Source organism: Fragaria vesca, linkage group LG6 (genome assembly GCF_000184155.1).
Source record: "Fragaria vesca subsp. vesca linkage group LG6, FraVesHawaii_1.0, whole genome shotgun sequence".
Classification (NCBI taxonomy): Eukaryota; Viridiplantae; Streptophyta; class Magnoliopsida; order Rosales; family Rosaceae; genus Fragaria; species Fragaria vesca.
Window position 1 is genome coordinate 28,901,552 of NC_020496.1, and position 10,818 is coordinate 28,912,369.

Below are 10,818 nucleotides of genomic sequence, written 5' to 3' on the forward strand. Positions count from 1 at the left end.
AGCCCAAAAGAAGGCCCAAAGTAGTATAAGGATGAAAGAAAAATGCAGAAAGCCCAAAAGAAGGCCCAGTCCAAGAAAGGAAGAAGAAAAGTCAAACATGTACACCTAAAGAAGAAAAGTCAAACATGCGCACCTAGTCCCACATCATTTTTGAAGAGAAGTTTCACCAAGATTTTCTCTATATAAAGACAGCCTTGTGTACTTCTCAAACCATCTCTTCTTCACACAAAAATCAGAAAAACCTTCCTTCTCCTTTTCAACGCCTCTCTCTAGAAAAGAAACAATCCAACCCGGCATCTTTGTAAGACTTCTCCAGAAGGCTGTCGAGAAGCATCAAGCGTGTGTTATCCTTCGAACATCTCAAGCTTCCTTGAAGATTCATAAAGTGTAACTCATGTCTTGTTTCTTCTATGTTGTTATTGTTCTTTGTTTTCTTGTATTAGATTTCAAAGTTGGAATTGGCTGATTGTTAAGAACATGAATAGGTTAATTTTCAGAATAAATTCAAGCGTATTTCAACTTGTCTATAATAGCATGTGATTCGTTTTATGCCTTGTTGATTTCATTAAATGCATAGTTCTGTTTGAACCAAAACTCTAATCTGCAGGTTAGTGTTGCTATGATCTATACTAAGCTTCTTCAAGTAAGTGTAGATCTCCAGTAGTAAAGGTTATGTAATAATAGCCGAAACTATGTGTTACATGTTTGCAGGTTAAGCAGCTTCTTGTAAACTTAGGCATGTTCAAATTCAAAATTCTATAGCACTTAACGATTCATGTTTAGTGTAGACGGGTACTCTGAGTGACACAGAGTATCGATCGCAGCCTTTGCATGAAATATCCTAGGTTCTAGACTTCTCTGTACTTAGGAGATAAAGTAAGTAGAATTAAAGGAATGCATGACCGCTGAGGCTTGTGTTTCGAGTTTGTTTTTAATATCACTTGGCGATGAACTTGAATATGTGTTTGAGGCATGTTGATACTTGTTTGATTCATTCTGAATTCTTGGGTTGATGTGTGCTGAAGATGATCACTTGTATATATTAGTTTAGCTGTTATCTTTATCTTTTAGTATGAACGTTAGAATCAAACTCTCAAAACCCCCATGTTTACCTTGTACCATATGTATATTTATAAATAAATACTTGTAAATATTTTTATTGATAGCTACTGGCTTTTTACATTACCATTGTCACATGAGCACTCTTAGTCCCCGGATTGATCGAACTTTATTTGCCTTATACTACGATTGTCAAAAAGAGTTCTTAATTGTCGCATGCCCGGTAACGAGCACGTCACCATATGATTACAATGAGCGGACCAATTCTGTTCAACCCGAACCGTTCATGTAATTCACAATTTTGAATACCTTAATAATTATCAATTTGACTGAAATTTTGTAAAGATGATCTACTCATATATACCTAAAAGATGAACGGTTGAGATGAGAAAATATGATGAAAAATATGTCAATTAAGAAAATATGTACCTTTTCAACAAATAAAGAGGATTGAAACATGGAATTCTCTAAGCTAGCTGGATTAGTTATATATCTATCTCATCGGTTAGAGATGTTATCCTATAACTATCTCCCCTTTTATGTGTTTATTAAGATGTTCTATTTGGATCAACCGGCAACCAAATCCCCATGGTGGTGGTGGACGAGATGCGGCCTCACTTACCAGCCTTGGTTACCCACCGAATCCTCTCACTCCTTCACACCAAATCTTCCATTTGATGAATTTTCTTTCCAAACAATGGGAATTAAGCTGTATGGATCGTCTTAGTGCCCTGCGATAGATCTCGACTATAGAGACTCAAACAATGATGACGAGGACATTCATTAATATCTTGGGAAGGTACTTGGAATTCCGTCCGAAGGACAAACAACTCTTGGATAAATTCCGGCTTTATACGAAGTGTCGGGTAGAAGGCAAGGTAGAGCTATGACTATAGTTGATATGAGGTTTGCAGTCATGTATGAGAATTGAGAAGCGTAAAAGAACTAGATCTTAGCCTGCGGAAGTACGTTCTTGCCGGACTACGACCACCTATCCTTGGAAAAGTGGAAAACCTTGGTGAAAAATCCATCACAACTTAAACTTTGGAGTATGTAACAATTGATAAGAGCTCTAACAAGTTCCCGGCCTGAAATCTGTGTGTCCCTCAAGGCTCTGCGCATGGACTACTCGGTTATCCAAAATAGCTTGATCTCGAAGTGCCTTTCCATCGAGTATTTGTCACCAACTTCATGTTGTCCAATTGACCAAGACACAACGTCAGTCACAACACTCTTTCTTTGTACCAATTCAAGTTCTAACAAAGTTAGGGACTCCATGTTTTCGTATATTCAAGTTAATACAAGTCTTGAATCTTTTACACTGGAATCAAGATATTAGGCACGGTACCTCAAGAGGGTTGCCTTGATTGATTCCCCCAGCTTGAAGTGTGTGTGTGTGTATATATCAACATCAATAATTAATTTGCCATTCTAATTTGCTAATTGTGAACATTTTAGTCTTTGTATTGGATGGCACACTGCAGCTGTGATGACAGAGTCATCATAATATATATGCTTCCATTGAGGGCTAGTTGTTCAATCGATCGTTCGTAGCCAAATTGTTTCAAATTGTTGTAAATAATACAGAAAATTAGGGTTAAGTCACGCTTTTTAATTGTCTGTATATGACATAAAAACTCATCGTGCTCCAGTAGTCAATCAATTTGTACTCAATTAATTGAGCCCTCAGAAATTTAGATCCAGAGGTTGAGAATAGTGAGAAGAATTATATTTAATTTATTCAAAATGGCTCACCTACGGATCTAAATCTAAAGACAATGGAGTTAAGTGACTACATACGAGCTGAGTTGGATAATAGACGTTATGGTCTCGTTTGATTCACGGATTGAAAAGGTTGAGAAGGAAAAGTTGCTCATTTCTTTCGTTTGGCACACCTAAGGAAATAAAAGACTTAACTGCAATAAGAGTAATTAGATAGGAAATCGGATCCTCCCATATATCATACTTTCCCAACATTAATTGTATTTTATTGTAAATATTATTTTAATAGATATTATTACCAAATTATCCACTTAACTTTTGAATCTTAAATATTTTATATTTTAATACTGAGGATATAATTGGTAAATTAATATTACTTGCTTTCCTATCCATATATAAACCAAACATTGGAAATGAAAATAAAATACATTTTTTAGTTACTTTCCCGATTTTCCCAGTGGGAAATTTATTTTCCCATATATATAGGAAAGACCAAGGAACTAATTTCATTTCCATCAACCAAACGAGGCCTATGAGTTATCTAGATAACTTTTGTCTGTGTCATACACTCATACATATTATTTATTTCAATCGAATCATATGGTAGTTCGAAAATGTTTTTTCCGAGGCTTCAAATTTCTCACATAGATAAAGATTACAGTAGCCTCATCACCAAGCAATAACATGGGCTTGGAGATGGAATTAAGATCATCAATAAGAAAAAAGAGGAGTAGACTACGTGAGTCTCTTGACTAAACTCAACTCTGAACTATATAAGAGCTATAATAAGTTTCGTTAGTTAGAATGTTATGCTATTACCACAAGAGTATTTGAAATTATTTTCAGGGTGATTTAATATTCTATATTCTTGTGATTTTTGAAGCTGTGGAGCTTTATTTGTCACAACAATCAAATTAAGGTTGTACAATCCAGCTTTTGTTGTAAATATTATAATATATGTGGATGTCTTTGTAAATACTCATTAGTTATGTCCTTAAGATGTAAATTATACTCCTATATAAAGGAGTCTAATGAGAATGAAAACGACACTTCTTCCTCCTCCTATATTTTGTTCTTCTCTTTTCTCTTTATATATTCTTTAGTTTATAACACGTTATCAACACGTTTTCGCTCATTCGTTCTATAAACTCTATGATGATTCTATGAGATGTTGGTGCAACTTTTGTTGCTTATTATCCATACTCACGATCTATGAGTTCACTTCTATTTTGATTATATCTTATCTACATACATACTTTGTTTATATTACTCAAGTCTATGTTTACAATTGCTTATATTAGTGAACTTGAAGTTTCGCTAATAATACTCAAATATGAAATTTTTGAGATTATGAACCAGAAGTTCAAATATTACAGTAGACTTGCAATTTTAATTGTTTGCATAAACTTGCAGTTATGTGCATGTACATGTGATCCATTGTTCATAAGATTCAAACCTGAAGTTTCGATATTGATATTTTTTTTCTTATAAACATGAAGTTCTAAACAACATAATTAGATCCATGATGATCAATGTGGTCTTGAAAAAGAGTATGAAAGACATATATCTAACGGTGAAAGATCCGCTTGAGTTTTGGCAAGCATTGGTTGATCGGTTACCAAGAGCATAATATGAATGGACGCATTTGCGCCTTCTAATATGGATGATATGGCTATGGTAACCATTTTCGGCGCATTTGACGCATGCCCTAACATTTAGTAACTCTGTACGAAGTCCTCTGACAAAGGCAATAAAGCTAAGTTCAATCATACGTACTAATCAATCTCATTGAGATTCATCTGGACAATTTGTGGACAATGAGAAACATGTTGATGTGATCAACAAATGATGATATTTGATTATAGCTATTATTGTTGTAGTAATGAACATTAGTTGCAAGTTGCAACCATGTTAATGAGAATATTACCATTTTTTACTTGCATTATGTGGGATTTATTGAATTGATGTGTGAGTTACGCTATTGATTTAATATGGGAGTTACTGAAATAATTAACTCAGTTTACTACCATCATGTGATCAGTGACTTTTCATATTACCATTTTTATTATTCGGTGTTGCTATCAATAGTTTTTTTTAAGATTAAATTCAGTTTGCCCCCTCGTATTTTAGGTCAATAATCAGTTTGGTCCCATATCTTTTTTTTAATAACGTTGGTCTTTGAAGTTCTATTTCACATCAGTTTAGTCCAATTTTTGAATTGCTCTCTTTATAATGACGTAATGAGCTGAGTTGTCCGTGACACAAGGGCCCAGTTTCTGACTTAAAAGGGCAGAATAGTCATTTTATCATATTTGGGTATTTAAGGAAATGAGATGGGTTGACCAGGGAAAGCCTACACTCGGTGTTGACCCGAGCCCAGACTTCTCTCCTTCCTTCTCCGGCTGTCTCCTCCGTCTTCGGCCCGTTGTCTCCGGTTCCAGCCACCTCAAATATGATAAAATGAAACATTACCAAAACCAGCAAGGCTGCTGCCTCACCCATAACCCCTCAAACTCCATCTAATCTTCTCCAACTCAAAGTAGACCTCACCCCAACTCGTTGAGATCACTGGAAGCTCGAAGAACACCATCGCCGGAAGACCTTGACATGAACCCAAAAAAACAGATGAAAAGGGATTTCTGAGTTAGGGCTTCATTCAGGTAGGTAAGACACCGAAATGAAGAGGAGGGAGAGGTAAAGAAGATTCTCACCAGCGTTGGCCGAATCGATGACCGGAGCAGTGGGTTTCGTCGGAAAACGACATGCGGAGAAAAGGGAGTTTTCATATTAGGCTTCAATTTGAAGAACAAAAGACATAGAAAGGTTCAGGAGAGAAAGGAGAACAAGATACTACCAGTCGCCACCGGAGGGGATGTCGAATTTTTCCAGAAATCGGTGAACTCAGTGGAGCACTCACGATTTTGATCTCCACCAATTCTGGTTGCACGTGTGATCTATGGGCTGGGCTAGAATGAAGAGATGAAGAGGATCATTTCGGTGGTGGTCTTGCCGTCTGAGGTGGCCGGAACCGGAGACGGAGGAGACAGCCGGAGAAGGAGGGAGGGAAGTCTGGGCTAGGGTCAACACCGAGTGTAGGCTTTCCCTGGTCAACCCATCTCATTTCCTTAAATACCCAAATATGATAAAATGACTATTATGCCTTTTTAAGTCAGAAACTAGGCCCTTGTGTCGCAGACAACTCAGCGCATGACGTCATGGTAAGGAGGGCAATTCAAAAATTAGACTAAACTGATGTGAAATAGAACTGCAAGGACCAATGTTATTAAAAAAAAGATATGGGACCAAACTGATTATTGACCTAAAGTACGAGGGGGCAAACTAAATTTAATCCTTTTTTATTACCATGATTTCTATCACCATTATCTCACTATTGTGTAAGTTACTGTTATTAATGACGGTTCTTAATTTCACTTTTATTATGTGATAATAAAACAAAATTTTATCTTCCGTCATGGCCGGGCATTTACTTCTCTTTCCTTGCATCTAGTAATTTCCTCATTATTGGCTTTGGTCTAGTAACTGACGATCAGGTAAAATGTACATACAAATGTTTGTTTTTCACTAAGTTTCTGGCGGAGCTTATCGTATCCTTACGAGTCAATTAGTTATCTTCTTTATCTCACTCTATTTTGATCGGAAAGGTATGAAAATGGATCATGAACACGCTCAACTTAAAAATGGAGAAGATATTTGTCTTGCTGACAATGCCATCACACATATAATCCTTCGTGATCGGAAATTTTCTCCATCTAAGTACCTTCTTAAACTAATGTGACCATCATATATGGTATTGCCAATTTGGTTGAAGGCTCCGGAAGAGCCCACATTAGTCTTCCAAATAGAACTCAGTTGTCCGTTAAAGAGTCTTTGTACTCTCCTAGACCAAGAAGGAATTTCCTAAGCTTTAAGGATATTTGTTTGAATGGTCAGATTTCATGGTAAGACCACAAATGACACGAATGTGAAATATCTTTACATTAATTTCAGTATATGCAGCTAAAGGTGCATATTGGAAAGTTTGTTTAGACTATTATCTGATTTATATTACACCGGCATTTAAGTCTATTCAGACGTAACATGCCATAAACCCGAAGTTCAAGGATAATAATACATTTATGCTTTGACATGACCATTTAGGTCACTCTAGATCTATAATGATACGTAAAATACTTTTTTCAATGGTCATCCATTTTTGATAAAACATATTATTAGCCAAATTGGATAGAGGCAATTCCAATTAACTGAATATATGAAACGTGATGAGATACTTAGACCTTTAACCCTACATGATACAAAATGGTATTAATCACAGTGAAAATAAATCGTTATATATGGCACAATGTCTACAAGAGACATGGGGATTACAAATATTTTTCTTTATATGTGACAATTTTCTGTAAGTACAGTGTTACATATAGTTATTGACGAGAGACTTACGACAGTTGTCATCATATATTATAAGGATCTTAAAAGACTTTGCTAAAAGCAAAATCTCAAAAGTAAAACGTCATTATAAGCGTATCGCTTATCAAATCCTTAAAAGATCCAAGTAGATGAATGATTCGAATGTAAATCGATCCATGAATACTTAAGAGAGTCTGAATGTGAGATTCTTCATCGCCTAAGGGAAATGACGTAATGTGTCTTATACATGCAAACACAACTCTCAGTAGTGAGACGTGTCTTAAGTTGGAACCTAAGAAGAAAGGCATGAGGGGGAGGCCCAAAGGCGAGCAGATCTCTCGTTATGCTGGGCTGTTAAACTAAAGTTAACCCATGCAATCGATAGTCTAAAGCTAGCTCATATATACTCATTATGTTATAGTTAACGTGATCAAAATTGCCTCAATGAGTATTATAATTGGACTACAAAACCGAATTCGGATTATGTTGCTACATATTCTAACTTTCGTGAAGTTATAAATTGCTTAGAGCTCTTGAAGAGCATATACGAGATGTATCAATAAACAAAGATATTGATATGAGTGGCTAGATATGTCATGTTGATCTTCCAATGGTTAAACCATACATAGTAATATGTTAATTAGCTTCTATTACTTAGTTATTACAGTGTATGAATTTGAATATGTGAGATTGTTTCTAATATTACTAAATGAGGTAAGACCAATTAAAATTTGTATAGTTCTGTTGGTATTACTTTCACTTTGCAAGTACGAAAATTTTGCGATGAGCCCCTGTATGCAAAACGCACAAAATCTCACTTTTGTGGTATATAAATCAAACTGTTATTTACGATATATGAAGTTTGCAACAATCAGGGGGAGATTCTCATCTGAGGGAGCATCCAGAAATATGTTACCTATGACATATGTGTGTTGCACTCTTTTTCTCCTTCGCCCAGGATTGTTTTTTCTCACAGGGTTTTTATTACCTAGCAAGATTTTTAACGAGGCAACAAATAAGCGCGTCCAACACCATATCATTCATTGGTGGACATCCAATGGGAAGTGTTATAAATATTATAATATATGTGGTTGTCCTTATAAATATTCATTAGTTATGTCCTTAAGATGTAAATTATACTAAGCCTAATGAGAATGAAAGTGACACTTCTTCCTCCTCCTACATTTTGCTCTTCTCTTTTCTCTCTACATATTCTTTAGTTTATACAAGGTTCTAAAAAACGCTGGACGCTAGTCGGGCGGACAGCGCCCAAAAGATTAATCGGGGATTAAACGGAGATTAATCGGGGACTAATCGGATTTGTATTTTTTGTATTTTTTTAGATTATGTTATAATAAAAATGATAAAATTAGTAAATAATAATTATTAACACCCATTTTATAATATTTTTATTTCCTTTTTTGGTACAATATATTATTTCCTCTTTTAATCTCCCTTAATCTTTTCAATTGTTTTGTAAATGTGCACGTGTAAATGTGTCAAGAGCCATCAATCTCCTCTCTCCATCTTATCTCTTCAGCTTCTCACTTATCTGATCCATTTTTTTTCTTTGTTTTTCTCTCTTCAACTTGTTCGTCTCTCTCTTCTCCCTCATCTTCTACAATGAATCTATTCCCGACTCAGTCACTCAGTATTCTCTCTTCTCTAACTAGTTTCAAATTCAATTCTCAAGGGGCTCCATCAAGGAGAGGGCCTGATGGAATTCAGATTCTAATCAAGAAGAGATATTGAGAGCAGATCCATATGCCTCTGCCTCATAGGGCTCCACCGTCGTCGTCCGCCGTCCGCCGTCCGCCGAGAAGGTGAGGAGAGAGTATCATACTAATTATAGTCTGGGTTTGGTGCAAATTGTGAATTCCGACTAATCCCCGCTCACCCGCCTAGTCCGATTAATCCCCGCTACGCCCGATTAATAGGCCCAAAATCGGCAGCCGTCCAGACCTCACGACTAGCTTAAAATCGGGACGGGTTGCCGCCCAGACCGATTTTTAGAACCTTGAGTTTATAACAGTTTTAATTACAAATATAATACTTTCTGCTGGATCCCTTTTTTTTTTTACGATTAACAAAGATTGCATTAAGTAAGAAATTTTACATAAAAAAACCTAGTAAAAAAAGAAGGTTGTGACTAGTCTATGTACTTCCAAGGCATTCTTAAAGAAGTACACAGCCCAATTTCAATCCATCTTAGTTTAAAAGGCTTTTAAAATTAAAATATACAAAACCTAATGAGATTGAGCCTAAATAAACAGTAAGAGGCCCAACTAAAACTAGGAAACAAAAGAAAACCCTAATGCTACACTTCTCATCCACTTCAGCCGCCACAAGTCTAGCACCACCAACGACGACTTCGGCCATGACAGTTGAAACTGAATCGCAGCTTGGGAGAAGACCCCTACGGCAAAACCCGATCAAAACAATCCTGAAAACAAAAAAAGAAAAGAGAAAAGAGGATCTGGACACAAGTTTATCATCCCCACATGAGAAATTTGCATCATAACAAGTAATTTGCAGCCACAACTCAAGGAATAGATCTGGGTACAAGAAACCCAAAACACATGGAGCCAAAGGACTCCGAAATAGAACAAAGAAGGGGGTGGTGCATGCACCCGAGCATAACCTCTACCTATCTTCCGATTGAGATGCGAGAAATCGCGTTTGAGAGAAGTCACGGCAATACCCAAGCCATGGTACATATTTGAGAGGGAAAAGATAAACTCTGGGTAGATGAAGATGATGGGTGGTGAGGAGTGGGTTGGAGAGATTTTGGGGCTAAGCTTTTGAAAGAAAATTGGGGCAAGATGGAAGGAAGGGGGAAGGAAACCGAAGGAGAAGAAAAGAGAAGGAACAAAAGGCAAAACTGAGACATGCATAGCTCAGGGAAAAATATGAGACAGTGCTCAGGGATGCACCCATAAAGGGTGAGGAACCCACCGACTCTCAAGGGGCACGGATGCTGGAGAGAGAGGTTCTGCTGGATCCGTTGGTAGCAGCTTTATTTTTCTATTTCAGTTTCCTTCAATATCTAAAACTGGAAACCTAATTCTTGATTTATTGGTTGTATTCTAAACCAAACCAACCCTTCTTGCAATTAACAGTGCACAAAATCTTACTATTTAGGTTATAAACAAGCCAAACTCACAAAACTGACATGAAAATGTTCATTTCATTAGCACCAAAGTTGTTGCTCTCACAGTTTATAGATGAGAATTACGAGTCATATCGTTGTCATAGTAAACTAACAAAAATAACCCAAAATACCCAAGCAAGAAATGAGGAAGCAAAAAGGAAAAGCTGGACACACATATATGTAGAATGCAGCCGGAGAGTGTATCAGTATATGTTGATCACCGTGCCTCTGTGCAGAAGAGCTAGAAAAAGCTTCCATCATCTGCCACACTGTAATTATATTACAGCCTTTACTTGGATCAATTCCTACAGATAGAGAGGACTTACTGCCAGTACTTACCTGCAGACAGTTGCTTCCTACATAATGATCGATATGAATTGCTAGCTATATATATATATATATATATATATAGAGAGAGAGAGAGAGAGAGAGAGAGAGAGAGAGAGAGAGTAGTAAGTAAC